This window comes from Mya arenaria, chromosome 2 (genome assembly GCF_026914265.1).
Source record: "Mya arenaria isolate MELC-2E11 chromosome 2, ASM2691426v1".
In the NCBI taxonomy this organism is placed as follows: domain Eukaryota; kingdom Metazoa; phylum Mollusca; class Bivalvia; order Myida; family Myidae; genus Mya; species Mya arenaria.
The window spans coordinates 42,760,417-42,777,574 of record NC_069123.1 but is presented as its reverse complement, the minus strand read 5'-3'; the positions used below and the strand labels follow the sequence as shown (position 1 = coordinate 42,777,574).

The 17,158-nt window shown below is 33.6% G+C and overlaps 1 pseudogene; it reads left to right on the top strand.

Annotated features, from left to right (window-relative positions):
- The window catches only part of LOC128223849 (uncharacterized), a 36,953-nt pseudogene extending 26,065 nt beyond the window's left edge, over positions 1–10,888 (top strand).
- Positions 10,889–17,158: the final 6,270 nt, after the last annotated feature.

Below are 17,158 nucleotides of genomic sequence, written 5' to 3'. Positions count from 1 at the left end.
GATTTGTTTTTTATAGGAGTGGAATAACCCCCTTCAGAAGCGATTTACAAGTATAAAAGGTTAAAATTTTAATTCACTGATCTTGCATTAGGCTTTTATGGATGCTGTTAATGATGATACAGATTTTGAACCATTTCTGTTTTAATTCACAACATTTTTCAAAGATTTGAAGGGTTACTATCTTTTTAATGTGAGACTCTAAAGGCACCATGTTTTATGGTTCAATCTATTTTGTTGCTGAAGACACATTGAAATCATCAATTTACCGCTATAGGAAGAATCACATGGCACATCTCCAGTCCATTTGTCAAAGAGAACTTGAGTTTAACTTTAATTATTAAACATACACTTTAACATTTTCTCAGAAATTGGCAAAGCTCTTCTTCAAGGGAGTTTGAAAGTCCCTTGACTTCTAGTTGGCAAAGAGATCTTATCACCCTAATGAGGCATCAGAAATTGATGTGAAATACAATTTAATGATGCAACTGTACTTATATTATACATTTTGATGAGAATCAGCATATAATTTATGCCATGAACTCTTTGTTTGTTTGTTGGCATATTTATCATTTTTTAAGAAAGTTTATGTGTTTATCTTAAAAAATAATTGGAAAACAAACAAAACATGGTTGTACAGATTTGTAATTTATTAAAATATTGTATAAATTATTGTTTATAGTATAAAACAGTATGTGCACATTGTAAATATTATTATTGAATAATTGTACCTGTAATAATAATAAGCGCTTAATTATAACTACTTATAATTTACACATATATGACTATCAATAACATGGCTCAAAAAACAACAACAGTCTAACAAACACAACCAATGAATAGAGGTCCATCCATTAATGCAGTCCTATGGTCAAACCAACACTTACAATCTATTAATAGTTGTTCAAACAACAATCCTCGTCATATCAATATATATTGCCATCCAGAAACAATAGTTGTCCAACCAACAGTAGCAGTTCAAACATCACTAGCTGTCCATTACACTTGCTGTCCATCCAAGAGTTCACCCAACTACAGTTTGCGGCTTAGCGCAAAACGGTTGTAACTGACATTTTTTCCAAAAGTGATATTTTCATATTTTTATGCCCCCGAAGGTGGGCATATTAAAATCGCACCGTCCATCCGTCCGGACGTAGCTTGCCACATGTGTTCCACATACAAGACGACGTGTTGCGTGCAAGACCCGTGTCCCTACCTCAAAGGTCAAGGTCACACTTAGTATTTATTTACAATGGAGTGCTGCATATAAGGACATAGAGTATAGGTTGTCGTGTCCGGGCTGTAACTTCCCCTTGTATGGACAGATTTTAAAATAACTTGCCACATGTGTTCCACATACCAAGACGACGTGTCGCGTGCAAGACCCGTGTCCTTACCTCAAAGGTCAAGGTCACACTTAGTGTTTATTCACAAAGGAGTGCTGCATATAAGGACATAGAGTATAGGTTGTCATGTCCGGGCTGTAACTTTCCCCTGTATGGACAGATTTTAAAATAACTTGCCAAATGTGTTCCATATACCAAGACGACGTGTCGCGTGCAAGACCTGTGTCCCTACCTCAAAGGTCAAGGTCACACTTAGTGTTTATTCACAATGGAGTGCTGCATATAAGGACATAGAGTATAGGTTGTCGTGTCCGGGCTGTAACTTTCCCTTGTATGGACATATTTTAAAATAACTTGCCAAATGTGTTCCACAAACCAAGACGACGTGTCGCGTGCAAGACCTGTGTCCCTACCTCAAAGGTCAAGGTCACACTTAGTGTTTATTCACAAAGGAGTGCTGCATATAAGGACATAGAGTATAGGTTGTCGTGTCAGGGCTGTTACTTTACCTTGTATGGACAGATTTTAAAATCACTTGCTACATGTAGCATACGAAGACGACGTGTCTTGTGCAAGACCCATGTCCCTACCTCTAAGGTGAAAGTGTTTATTCACAAGGGAATTCTGAATATAAGGACATAACAGTGTAGGTTGTCAAGTATGGGTGGTATTTTTCATGTTCAGAGGCAATTTAAAACAACTTGCCATATGTATTTGACACGTAAAGGCAAGATCAACTTTTCATGTACTGACCTTGTTCGTAGGTCAATGTCACATTCGGGGGCATTCGTCACATACTGTGACAGCTCTTGTTTAATCTATTTTACAAGCCTCCATAATATCCCAAAAAATTAGCTCTGTAATCTAAGGATAAATATATATAAAGACATATTTGTCAAAAGGTTGTACGGTGGAAACTCACTAAACTGGACAAGGTCCATAATATCCCAAAAAATTAGCTCTGTAATCTAAGAATAAATATATATAAAGACATATTTGTCAAAGGGTTGTACATGTATCTGAAAATGGCCATTTATTTTTATGCAAAACGGTTGTAACTGCACTTTAACAACCGTTTTGCTCAGAAAACTTTGAGTCAATAAACCATTGGGATGGGATGTAACTCCAATATCATGATGACATCTTTGAGACAGTCAAATTGATGAAAAATGATTTGTTTTGAAAATAAACTCCAAATAAATTGAAAATGCATGTTTAAACATCACAGTTATGAACAATATCTCATGTTTTATTCCTTTAGTCCTATCAATTCATTTATGTTAATAATTTTTATGATAAATTGTCCATAAGATAAAAAAGTCATATATTTAGGAAAAAGAATTGAAAAATTTGATAGTATTTTTAGGCTCTTGCTAAAGAAAAACATATGATTAGGAAAGTGAACTTAAGTTTAAAATTAAATATCCCTTCTAAGAATTTTGCTTTCCATGTAAAGCTCAGACATGATTTTAAAACTTAAAAAGAATGTGTATTTTTTACAATAATATTGTTTCTCTTAGTAGTTTTTATTTGTAAATATTTATTATTTATTTATATTTTATGGGCTTTTTATGGTAAAATGAGTTTGCAGGTTAAAATTTCATATTTTGGCAATATTGACATGTTTTGTACACAGAATCATAAGTTTTATAAACTAATGAAAAACAAGGCAATTAATCTAATGATTAAGGTACATCATAAATGGTGAAAACAATTTAATTCCCCTACTATTTCAAGAAAAATGTTATTAACTTAATATTTCATATCCTATAACACGCTTATTTCCAGCGGGAAAACTTTCTCCAATGGAAACTATTTTGCAACCAATTTATTGCATTTCTTGACACTCTCCAAGCCAAAAATAAATTCCTTCTTTCTTTTTGTTCATGTGATATTCATGAGCTTTCGTTACATTAAATGATCTTCAATAGCAAAAAAGTAGAACTATTGAAGTCATTTCGACATTCATGAGTCCTGAAGTTTGAATTCGTGCTGATGTGAACTAAATCTTATGGATGAAATTCTGATGTTCATGAGCTATATAGTTTCAAGCCATTGTGGTGTTTATGACTAGCTAATATCTAGTACGTCATTTTGATATTCAAAAACTCTGGTGTTTGAAGTCATGCTGATGATTTTGACTTGGAAGAAGAAGATCTATTGATCATTTGGATATTCATGAACTCTGAAGTCAAGTTCATGCTGGTGTTTATAAATTTCTGAGAAGTAGCTATGTAAAGTCATTCTGATATTCATGAGCTATACAGTTTGTAGTCATGCTGGTGTGTTTATGACTAGCGAAGAAGTAACTCAATTTAAGTCATTTTGGTATTCATAAGCGTAGTCAGTTAAGCCATGCAGGTGTTTTTGACTGGCTAGGCAGTATGAATAGTTGCAAGTCAAAGAAAGCAGATGGTGTCATCATTGTCATGGTTGTCATGCTGGTTACTACTGGTCACTACTACAATTACTGCTGGATAAAATATAGATAGAAATCAGATAAGATGGAAATCATTCTAATATTCATGAGCTAAGTAAATTGAAATCATGCTGGGCTTAATGATTTTTTTCGAGTGGATGGAAGTTATTCTGAAATTCATGAGCCAATTGGATGGAAAACATGCTGGGGTTAATGATTTGTTCAAGAGAAGATAGAAGTTATTCTGATATTTATGAGCCAAGTAGATGGAAATTTTGTTCTCGGGTTAATGATTTGTTTAAGAGTAGATGGAAAGTATTCTGATATTCATGAGCCAAGTAGATGGAAATCATGCTGGGGTTAATGATTTGAAAAGATTGAAGACATTCTGATATTCATGAGCCTAGTAGATGGAAATTATTCTGATATTCATGAGCCAAGTCGTTGGAAATCATGCTGGGGTTAATGATTTAAAAAGATTGAAGACATCCTGATATTCATGAGCCTAGTAGATGGAAATTATTCTGATATTCATGAGCCAAGTACATGGAAATCATGCTGGGGTTAATGATTTGTTTCGAGAAGATAGAAGACATTTTGATATTCATGAGCCAGGTAGAATGAAATTGTGTTCGGGTAATTGATTTGTTTAAAAGTAGATGGAAGTTATTCTGATTTTCATGAGCCAAGTAGAAGGAAATCTTGCTGGAGTTAATGATTTGTTTAGAGTAGATGTAAATCATACTGGGGTTAATGACTTAATTAGAGGAGATAGATGAAAGGCATTATGATAATCATGAGCCAAGATGATGGAAATTGTGGGTCAATGCTTTGTTTAGAGTACTCAAAGATGGAATCATTCTGATATTCATGAGCTAACACAGAAATTGTGCTGGAGTTGATGATTTGTTTAAGAGTAGATGGAAATTATTCTGATATTCATAAGCTAAGTAGATGGAAATCATGCTGGGGTTAATAATTTCTTTTGAGTAGATGGAAGTAATTCTGATATATATTGTAGAAGAAGTTGAAAACACACCAGAGGATGGAGAGTTTATATGTGGATGGGAATACGATTTTGATCATTGTGGAGCTAACGTGAATAACGAGAAAAAGCGAGAATAAAATCGCGCACTCTTTTCCGCTTGATTTTTCATGGTATTTTCGAGCTTAAAACTTAGTTATTTGTTGTCAACATAAAAAAACACGTCAATTTCAGCAATAAACCCTCTGCAACACTCATTGTTGATATTTAGTTGATCATAACCTGTTAACGTGTGTTTAATTTACCGTAAGAGTTGGTCAGCTGTTCGGCTTTTGGACTTTGGTACCTATGTTTGTATGACGGTAAGGTGCTAACATTTCTGGCCGATGATGTGAGGCGTTTTTGAAATAAAAACAGTATTATTTTATTTTTTTGAAACGAAAGGACATCAATCAGAATATGCTTGATCATGAAATGGTTGTTTATAACCGATATTTGTTCACATTCTGACAAACTGCGCAGTAACAGAGACACCGTTTCCTGGTTTATCACGAGGAACATCCGGTGTTAAATTTCAACGTTTCTGGGTTCAAATTGTGGAATTACATGTGGTAAGTGCAAATAAAGTGTTGTTTAATCATTAAATGATTATGTTTAATCAGTATAACACAATCTACAAGTTTGATAATGCAATTTGACAGTAATTTCACATGGCAATCAAAGTAATTGACAAAACCCGGAAGTGAATTCTGCGACATTTTTGTTGTTGTTAGCAACCGATAATGACCGACAAGGTTAAATGTTAAACGTCACAGGCCTCGACGGTACCTAATGAAATAGAATATTTTCAAAATGATGATCCAGATTTTGCAAATGAACTCCTTTAACTTTACAATCATTTTAATGAATTTGTGCAGTCTTCTCAAAGTCAAAATATAAAAGATTCAGATGAAAGGTCAATTTTATCATGTTTGATAATTAATGATGATTTTGATTGTGAAATAATCAACGATGATTTACTTCCTTTGTCAAATGATTATGATGGTACTTTGAGACCTGAAGATGTCAAGGTGATTCAAAATGTAAACAAACTGCAGTGTATACTACTATCATTTGAATGTTACTGAATAACGGTTCGGATCACCTGTTTTCATAAAATAAAATACTATTTGATTTTTGTATTTGCTATCATTATTGTCTTTGAAGGTGCTGAACCATGTTGCCAAGATGTACACTACCACTACTCATGGGATTTTGCCCAGCAAGTCCACTATACACATCATGCGCAACAAGTTGGGCCGATATATTTCGCCACCCCACGGAAGTGTCATGTGTTCCGCATGTGTGCCTAAGGTTCAGGTATGTTTTTATGGTTAGATGTCACTCTGAATTAAACATGGAGTAACAGAATAAGACAGATCTTATACAATAATGATATGTACCTGTAAAAATGGTCTTTCCAAGTCAGAATTAATTTTTTTGCTTGGATTTTTTATGTTGTCAGCTTTGCATTTTTGTTCAAAAACTTTTACCTTGGCCATACTTAGAAATCCTTTTAAAAGATTCAACGTAAACAAGTTAAACACTCTTGATCTTAGCTTGGATTTTAAAAATGAATTTTAATTAGAAATAAAGATCTGTAAAAGTTATACAGCTATCTGTTAGTGTCATTTTGGGTTGTCTACATTATCTTCTTGCTGACTATTTCAGTAAAATTTTGTTATTATTTGTGAAATCATTTAAAGGGGCTATACACCATATGATGAAATAGCGGAAAAAAAGAAGAAAATTGTCGAAAACTGACATAAACTTGGTATCAATGAGTACAATGCATTGAAACTAACTAACTGAAGTACCACATAGTTTACAATTATGTATTCGCAGTTTTTTAGTATTTTACCATTAAAAAAGATTACTAGGTATGTATACCTAGTAGATTCATTTGTATGCGTGATTGGCTTGTCGATGTTATCACCTGATATTACCAAGTTAGGAATATAGCTTAGATATTCCAAAGGTTTAGAGTAAGCCTTCGTAGCACAGTAGATACAACACTGGACTGCAATTTTGGCGAATCCGGATCAAACATTTACATTCTGGTATTTTTTTTACAATTATGATATCAAAGAGTAAAACATTTTATTAAATAATTGTCCTGAGATTTGTTAAAGAAAAAAACTTTTTTTGGTGCCAATCTTGTGTATAGTCCCTTTAACAATAGTTAACATTTATTTGTACAGGAAAGTAGACATTTTATCTGGTGGACGAGGCCGAATTGCCGGGGAAAGGAAGTGACAGTGTCGTGAGCCTGGCCCACCACTACTTTCAGCACTATGGTGTCGGTGAAAAACATGCTGAGGTATTTAGTGCTTCACCCATTTAAATAATCTAGAATATTTAATGGATTAAAGGTTCTAACAGCCTATGCAAACTTCATCCTCATTGCTGAGAAGTGATTATGAGAATTAATAGTGAATATAAAAGATGATGAAACTTTACATATATTATACCATGAAACACATTCTTATTCAGAATTTTTTTTCCATTTCACATTCGATGATTGATAACGATTGGATATTTGGATTCAACCATGGCTTATGAAATGTGTCCCTCATTATAAAATTGCTTTCTTCATGTACTGCATATAGCTTAAAAAAGAAAAAAAGAATGTATTAAATTTTCCAGGTTTATTTCGATAATGCTGTCGCCCAAAACAAGAACAATGCTGTGCTTTGGTATGCCATGTGACGTGTAATGACAGGTAAGTTTTCTAATCTGTTAATAATTGTTTGTCTGATTTTTTAGGATAAATGCACTGTCTTTTGAAATCAATCACATCATTGATATCTGCGATTGGTGCTTTAATTTTAAAGGATGCAGAACTGGATGAAGTTGAAGTGTAGTTGGCAGTAATTTGATATGAGGAATATGTTATCTAAATAAACATATATGTTAACACTCCATTATTGTAAGATTTATATGTCTTGAAAACTTTATTATACCCTAGTTAAAATCATTTGCTTAGTTATATTTTTTGTGAATATAGATAAGTTTTATATACACTAAACAGATCTTCCAACAATTTTCAGGACTGCATGAGAGTGTAACGCTAAACACTATGTTGGCTGGGCACACCAAATTTGCTCCTGACTGTCACTTCGGCAACTGGAAGGTCAAGTGGCGATGCTGTAATGCCGAGAATCTTCAAGAAATTGCCCACACTGATTTCGCCTCTTCAAAGTCCAACCACAACATCCCACAGTTGGTTTATGACCCTCAGCAGCCAGTCACAGTTCACAGTTGGAAATCATTCCTAGATACATATTTCAAAACTCTAAAGAATATTACCAAATACCACCTTTTCTATGTATCAAAACTAGGGATGGAAGCGAATATCCGAGTATCCGGATATCCGGATATCACGCAAGTATTCGGATACCAAAATGGGTATTCGAATATCCGTTAAGAATTAAAATTTCAATGAAATAGCTTAGCAGAGACATAGCAATTGTTATAAAACTTTTCAGAAGAAATATTTCAGGTGATCAACATTGTCTGTCACGAAGCGGGTATGTGTCACAAATCGTCTGCTAATTGGGTGTTTGCACAAGGCTTGATATTGTGTCATTGTGCAGCACCCTGTGAAGTTCTATGACCTTGTTTACAATGACAAGTGTTGTTTTATGATCTCAGATGTGCTTTATTGACACTAATTGGCACTAGTTGATATTAAATGGATTGATCATTAATCCGTAGGAATTGATCGTCCAATCACAAGTTAAGGGTCGTGCAATCAAAGCTATTAATGACCAATCATATTTTTGATGAATATGCATGAAGAAATTATTGCTATCTGAACAATAAATACAAAAACAAATTTGTTTATCTTTTCACTTTTCAATCAAATTTCCATCATTTTGCATCTTGTAATCGTGTTTTGAATTATTAATCGTTATTCCTGTATCACGACTACGGAAATATGCCTCCAACATTGACTTCAAGTGTTTTGAAGTATTTCACAAAATCCGAGGATGGTAAAAGTGCTGTGTGTCAACTGTGTAAGGTTAAACTGGTATATTGTGGTGGAACTTCAAATCTTAGAAAACATGTAAAAACACCCCATATGCAGTCCACCGACTACAATCGAAAATCAAAATCAAAGCGTCATTTAACATGAAACCTGCTGATAAATAACAAACTCGAAAGCACGTGGCAGTAACCAAGCAACCACCTCGGCCGAAGTGACTATCAAATTCGTGAGGTGTTTATGTGGTATTCATCATGAGTTTTATGACGTAAAATGAGTTGTTTAGCTTTGATTATAACATTATAAATTATCAAGACTGAGAAAGAATGAATGAAAAAGTGAAATTGCCATATGACGAATTATAAATTAAGCGGACAATTATGTCAAATAACAAAAGGTGGGTGACATATAATAGGAAATTTACTTATTATGAAAACAATTTGATACGAGTATCCGGATAGTATTCGAATACTTGATACGAATATCCGGATACCGATTTGGTATCCGGTGTCCATCCCTAATCAAAACATAAACCAGGAGTTGTAGTATGCAAAGAGTTTGTAGATTCCTCAGAGATTGAAGTTATTCTTTTGAGGATGAGTCCAGAATGTGGTGTTTTGCCGGAAATAAAGCACGCACCGTGCCTAGATGCTGCACGTCAATGGTACCTTCAAGATTCTATTGGTCCATTCTTTAGATCTGAGTCATCAAGATCTGCAGTATGCCCTAAACCAACTCTGTGTAAAGTCGAAGTTTACTCATTTGTTGGTGAAATGTCGATTGTAGATCAAATGTTTGTGGCAAATATGAAAGAAATGAGTAAAAAATGGCATTATCACATGTAACCATAGCAACAGACTGTTGTTTTATGTGGTTCTTTTATGTCATTTTGTACATATAATGAGCAATGTGTACTCGTTGTTTCTATGAATTAGTTTATGTGTTAGCTATAACAGACAGTTAAGTTAATATTTCAGCATGGTAACTGCATTTAAAAGAAGAACATTTTTAGTGGACATTGTTTTCAAACTGGCTTACCAATGTGTAACAGAATGATCCATATCTTTTGATGTCTTTGTACAAAAATGACTTGAAACTTTAGTTTTTAAACCTTAGATACTTGGTACCATTTACATGCCAATAACTTACAACGCATTGTATATTGAGAACACATTATTTGTGGCAGACTTTTAAAATGATTGGAAATAGCATTTTCATTAGTAACCATAGCAACCGATTTTTGCTTTGACCTTTGTGGCCAATTTCTATGTCATTAAGGACATTAGCAATGTGTACTTTCTATTTTAATTTTGAAGTTTATGTAACACGAGTAAAGATAAGTTATATATTTAAACAGGTATCTTGACATATATATTATATTTAAAATTAGAACAGTTTTGTTCACATTGTTTTTTATCCCTGTGTTTCATAATGTTTCATATGTGTTTTAACTTTTGTGATATTTGACGTGAAACTTTAGATTTAATTTCTGTAAATACTTAGTATCATAAAGATGTCAATAACTTATAAATATTTATTTTTTTATGCAGACTTTCAAAAATGATTGGTAATAGCATTTTCATAAGTAACCATAGCAACTGAATTTTGCTTTGACCTTTGTTGTAAGTTTCTTTATCATTATGGTCATTAGCGATGTATACTTGTTATTTTCCTTTTGTAGTTTATGTGATACTAGTAAAGATAGTTTTATCATTTAATATTTTGACTTGTATACTTCATTCAAAATAAGAACAGATTCAGTGAACATTTCATTCAAATTGTGTTAAAGCCCTCTGTTACAAAATGTTCCATATCCATTGTTTTGTTTTTTAATATTTGACTTACAACTTCAGATTTTATTTCTGCAATTGCTTGGTATCATAAAAATGTCAATAACTGAAAACACAACTTTATGAAAAACATTATTTTTGGAGAAACATGAGTGAAAATGGCATTATCAATAGTTACCATAGCAACCAAATCCAGTTATGAACTTTTCGTTAACTTTTGTAATCAAACTTAATGAGTGCTTATTGTTTCTATGCTAAAACTTATATGTTACATGTAAATAGTCCTTGACATGATACTTATCAGACATGGATATTTCATTCTAAATAAACACATTAGACCATACGTTTTGTTCATTTCGATTTCTACACCCGTGTTACGAAAAGTACTATATTTTTTTAGGTTTTGTGAATTTTGACTTGAAACTTTGGATTTTTGTTCTAGAAATACTTGGCATCATAAAGGTTACAATATCTCAAAATGTCATTTTTGGGCCAGAATGATCATATTCCCATTCCCATCCACATATCGAACATTTTTTACAGACCAAAAACCAATATTAAGATAAGAATAATACTCAACTTGAAGCTATTTTATAAAAAATTTACAAATAAAATATATTTCAAAATTGAAACATTGTCAATGGCAATTGCAGCTCTTAAGGGGTTTGCAGTGATGAAATTCCTATCAACCTTCAACTTCCCCTCTACAAAGGTAAGTCTCGGTTAATCTATCAATTAAAAAAACAAAGTGAAAATAATAGGAACCAGGAAAATAAATCAGTTTTTATGCTCTCCTGAACAATTTTCAAAATGTCAGTTACAACAGTTTTGCGCTAAGCCCGCGAGTTGTCAAACCAACACTTACAGTCCAAGTATTAATAGGTGTTTAACCAACACTCATGGTCCAACCAAAATTGCGGTCCAATAAACGAAAGCTGTCTAGCCAACGGTGGTCTGTCGACCAGCACTAGTTGGCCATCACTGTCCACTTGCTGTCCTGGGTGTACTAGCAGCCAAACCAATTCTAGTGATGATCTTGATGGAAGTAATGTTCTCAAAACATAACATCAGCATACTTAAATCATATCTGTAGAAAAAGGAAGGGAGCATTATAAGCAAAAATATATATATTTTATTTAATTTAAATTTAGCAATTAGTGTGATTGGTCTGATTTTATTCCGGCATGGGTGTACCATGTATGGAACAAGTCTGATGGCCATCATATTACAGTCTTTGCCTTAAAAAGAAATTCAGCACTTGTCCTTACTGGCAAGTAATTGAAGAAAACAACTTGCCCAAAAACAGTTTTACTTGCCCAAAATAACCAATTCATGAGTAAATATACGGAAGATAATATTTCAAAATGATAATAACTTTCAGTCAGGATTTGTGAATTGTTGCTGAAGAAACTATGAAAACAGAGGGATCTAAATTTCGGGAAAAAAACCTTGCCCATTTGGGCAACCACCTGGAAATTTTGACTTGTCCGAAACAGTATTAACTTGTCCCGGGCTTCGGGCAACCCAGTTACGACAAAGACTGATATTATTAAATTTTTACTGACAAATCATTTCAAAAAACACTACACAGGTTACAGCATGATATATTAACTTTTATATAGATAATGTAGCATGACTATTATGTAGTATTATAGTACTGTGCATACAGCAGTTAAAAGGTTAATTGTCACGTTTCTGCGGGAAATAATTGACACTAGTATTCATGATTATATAGGATTTTTTTTATAAACAATTACAATCCTTACTAAAGTCACAAGTTCATCAAATATGTTTGACTTATTAAATGTAAACATCATGATTTATATTGATGATATGTTTATATATAGATATAGAACAAATTCCCCATTAAATTGCGACAATCAGTTAGACAGAGTTATAATGTTCTCAAAACAAATGTTTTGTCTATTTGATTAAAAAAAATTCAAGAACAACAATCAAATATGAGTAGGAACAGCATATATTTTTCTGAACAGTTTACCAACACAACCTCCTGCCTAGGTAGTGTGCAAACGATTTATATCTTATGTCATGCATATAATATTTTTAGTACGATGTATTATAAATCCATTGAAATGCCATATCTAATGAAAAAATATCATTTATAGCAAACCTGGGGTGGTAATTAATCCAATTTTAGCGCTGTTATTATACTTCGTTATAACCCTGAAGCAAACCAGAAGTTACTATGCTGCAAAGGATTATGGTATGTTGCAAAGTTGCGATCAGTGGAAAAAACAGAAGAATTCTGCAAAGTATAAACATTTCAAGGGAAGTAACACAAATAATCTGTTCGATCGGTCTGAAGGGATTTTCACCCTTACATCATATGGGATTAAAATATCGACACCCCCCCCCCCCACCCCCCCCAATCAGAAGCAAATTTCACAATTTGACAACAACCTTCAGATGCAAATTAGCGAAAAAGACCATATATGATTTAAAAAATTGCCGTCCCCCCCATGGGTTATATGTTTAAATGGAATAGCCCTAAACGCTAGGCAAAAGGGAGATAATTTCAAACTGATGTTTACACGTCAGTAAACAATTATTATTATTGTATTCATTTTTAGCTCGAAGAATAGGTGGGCTATACTACTCGCCCCGGCGTCGGCGTCCGGTTAAAGTTTAAGGGCAAGTTGAGATTTTCACTTATAAGTCCAATACCCTTCATTCATTTGACTTAATTCTTCACACAGTTGTCCAGGGCCATCACCCAATGAGGTTACATAACTCCATATCCTAAATACAAGTTATGGCCCCTGATTGACTTAGTTTAAAGTTTTAAGAAAGTAAAAGTTCAGGGCAAGTTTGCATTTTATTAAAAAAAACTTCTATACTGTTCATTCAATGCACTTAATAAAATTCAAAATTATTAATGACCATCTTACAACAAGAAACATAACTCCATTTTAACCCTTAGTACAAATTATGGCCCTTAAATTTTATTTTATTTTTTTTAAATTTCTTTTGAAAGGCTTATTTGTATATTCATACCACATTTTCATAATGGGATATCAAGTTATTTGAATGACTTTGGGCGGGCTGGTGGGAGGGCAGCATCAAATCACCTTATGTATCAAATCATTTTATTTAGGTTTGATATAAACAGACCAAACTTGGTAATATTACATCGTTATTGTATTCACTTCTAAGTTAAAGTGGCGTAGTCAAAGCGTCATAGTCGAGCGTGCTGTCATACGACGGCTCTTGTTTAATACAAGTGTCACCTTTGTCTGTCAAAATTGGTTCAAAAGTTGATAAAACTAATATTGATTGATGTTACCCAGAAATACATGATTTAAAAAAACAACCTTTAAAACAGCTGCATTAAATTGATGAATGTTTGAACTTGACAAGCATTGTACTTTGATTTTCTTGTTCACAGAGTGTGGCTGTTTACCAGCGGGAACTAAAGCAGGCATGAATCGGTGTAATATGGGTACTGGCCAGCGCGTGTCACAGGCCATGTATGTGACAAGTGGCGCGAAGAATACCACAGCCAAGACAGAGAAAATCCATTTGGATGCCAGGGTAATTGTTTACTTCAGAAGGTATTTTCTAACACAGTTTGACAGTGCATGTATTGTAGAATTTTTAGCTCAACCATTTGAAGAATAAGGAGGGCTTTACTATTCGCCCCTGAGCGTCGGCGTTTGTTTAAAGTTTTAGGGCAAGATGGGATTTTCACTTTTAACTTCAATACCCTTCATTCAATTTACTTAATATCTCACTCAGTTGTTCAGGGCCATCACGTATTATAAGTAGGTTTAAGTTTTAGGGCAGGTTGGGATAATTATTAACCCTTACCATGCGGGGTCCGAATATATTCGGACCTAGTTGTGTGTAACCCGATCCATGCTTAGTCTGGATATTTTCGGACTGGGATATTTACCCTGGGATGTTCAACAAACCCACTTCAAATTCAAGTCTTGCAGCAAATTACCACATTTTGGGAACAACAATCACGTGACAATTATTGTTTGTGTCAGCTGTTACATTTGTCAATGCTTATTGCTTTTGTTATTTTAACAACTCCTGCATATTTTAATTAAATATTTCATAAAAAGAACGATATGACTGCTATCGTTTAGCCCTTGTCAAAATAGAACCGTAGTTCATTAAAATATGTCATCAGTTTCTTTAATTTAAGTTTAACAAACTAATTAAGGTACACCTTAATTACAGGCTCCAAGGGGACCACCTGGGAACAATAATATTTTACCCCCAGGTTACGCATAAGGATGTGAGACAACTACACCTTAAGTAAAACACCTGCTTATTTCTGTAATGTGCCCCCCCCCCCCCTTCTCCCAATCACTAGGTGGCAAAATACCTCTAAGGTTTTACAAGGGGGAAAAAGGACCAAAGCATGAAATCAACACCCCTTAACCAAGACACCTCTATTGTCACTTGTAACAGTATTCCTTATGAGTCTGATGTACAATAGTGGCATTTATACAAAAAATAAAACATTTATCATGGCATTTATACAGAAAATAAAACATTTATCAATAAAAAAAAAATCAAATGTAAAAATAGTAATTGCCAATTACCATTCTTATGAATTTATTTATTATACATGATAACAGATAATTAAGGATTTTTTACACAGATAAAAAAACTACCTAACATATGGATTTACATGTTTATTTGGAAAAATAAATAAAAAAAGGAAATAATCACACTACTGTCACTAAAATCAATGTTTGTTTTTAAATAAAAAAGGCAAAACATGTTGCATCTCATGAGAGCTTTTCGTCAACATTTACAATATGAACCAAAATTCTGTTTTTGCATAAATGCACAAGAATTCTGAGAAACGACAAGTTAAATCATTGCATGAATGGCAAGTAACTTTAAGCAGAGATGTGATTTAACATTCTGCCAAAAAATATGGATACTTTTTATTTCTTCAAAGTTGCAGAGATTTTTACAAAACATTTTTGATATGTACAAACAGTATGGTGTTGAAACATGAGTTTACAGACATTTCAATGTGTTCTTTATTTTGTTGGCCTTTGGCAAAACCACCTGATAACTAAATAGTTAAAGTATACAAATATGATAGTTTGCTTACAACATGTATATCACTCTCTGATTTAATGTTATCATAAGATGAAATAACATCAAATGTATTAGAATTTACAGTCCTAACGATGAAATTAAGCACAGCCATCCAAGAACTCTAACTATTTGATTTGTTAAGGCAGAGCTAGTATTTCCTAAGCAGTTAATAAAGTAACACTTGCATGTTAAATAATAGGAAAGATATATGATGTGTATAGAACTATACCAATGGGTTCGATAGGAATTTCCTATTCGCCTCTCTTCTAAGGAACCTGCTTTCAATGCCCGGCCTAGGCGAGTGTGAGTTTGGTTTGTGGTCGCCAAGTTGGACAAGTGGGTTTCTTTTCCGGGTTTTCCGGTTCCTTACTACACAAGACCGCACTCTCTGGTATCAGTGTGCCAATGAGAGTTGCAAAAACTTGTTTCACAATTGTTGTGAAAATAAAAAGTTTTAACTAATGTTCCCTCTAAGAAATCATACAGTTACAAAATTAACTACCCCCCCCCTCCCCTGTAATGTTGTGAGCATAGAAGCTCCGCCTCTATATGCAAATTAGTAACCGCCCTGCTAAGGCACCAAGGTGGAACCCCAAGAAGCATCAGAGAGGCAGTATGATGCAGACTATTGATGTACTCACGTTATACACTTGTAGAATAAATGTAGTAAAACTTTAAGTGTCTTTATTACATACCTACATTGGAACACAACAATGGCGACGAGGATAAAAGTGTGAAAAACATGAAAAGCGGATTAACTGTGTAAAATTTTCTGTGCTGTGTAATTAATTAGTAGGACTGATTATTTACTAAAAATGGCTCAAGGATTACCAGTATTCCCATCATTCAATGTCACTGAAACAGCAGTGGACAGTCGCTGGAAAAAGTGGTTAGGTTGACTAGAAATCATACTAGTTGGCATGGATGTCAAGGACGCTAAATGCAAAAGAGCATTACTTTTGCATTATTCTGGCGAAGTTGTTTTATTTTTGGAACAAGAAAAGAATACTGCTTACTTGATACATTGCTATTTTTTACTTTACGATGATTACGCGTAATTTAACATTAAATCATAGCAACATTATCCAATTGCAAACAGTCTCATAATCATAAAGTCTAAAGTTTGTAAACTCTGAAGTCATCACTTGGATTGAGGTTCGTATGTTTTCCTGTGAAATACTTTTTTTATTAAATTATAATAACTCTGGTTTTACTTAGTGCAGTGAAAAACGAAACCCAGATGCAAAACTTCCTTACCTAAATAGCGCCCAAGTTTTCTGGACTTTAGGTGATATAATCAAGTTTTAAGTGACACAAGTTGGCATATTACCTACAGACGGAATCACAGACAGACGGACGACCAAGGGCAAATCTATATGTCCCCCCCCCCATTTTATGGGGACATAAGATGTTATATTAAAAGAAATGTCATATTTTAACCATTTGCCAAGAAATAAGGTCATATATTGATGTACTTAGATATTCTTATTACTTATAACACAGCTTACA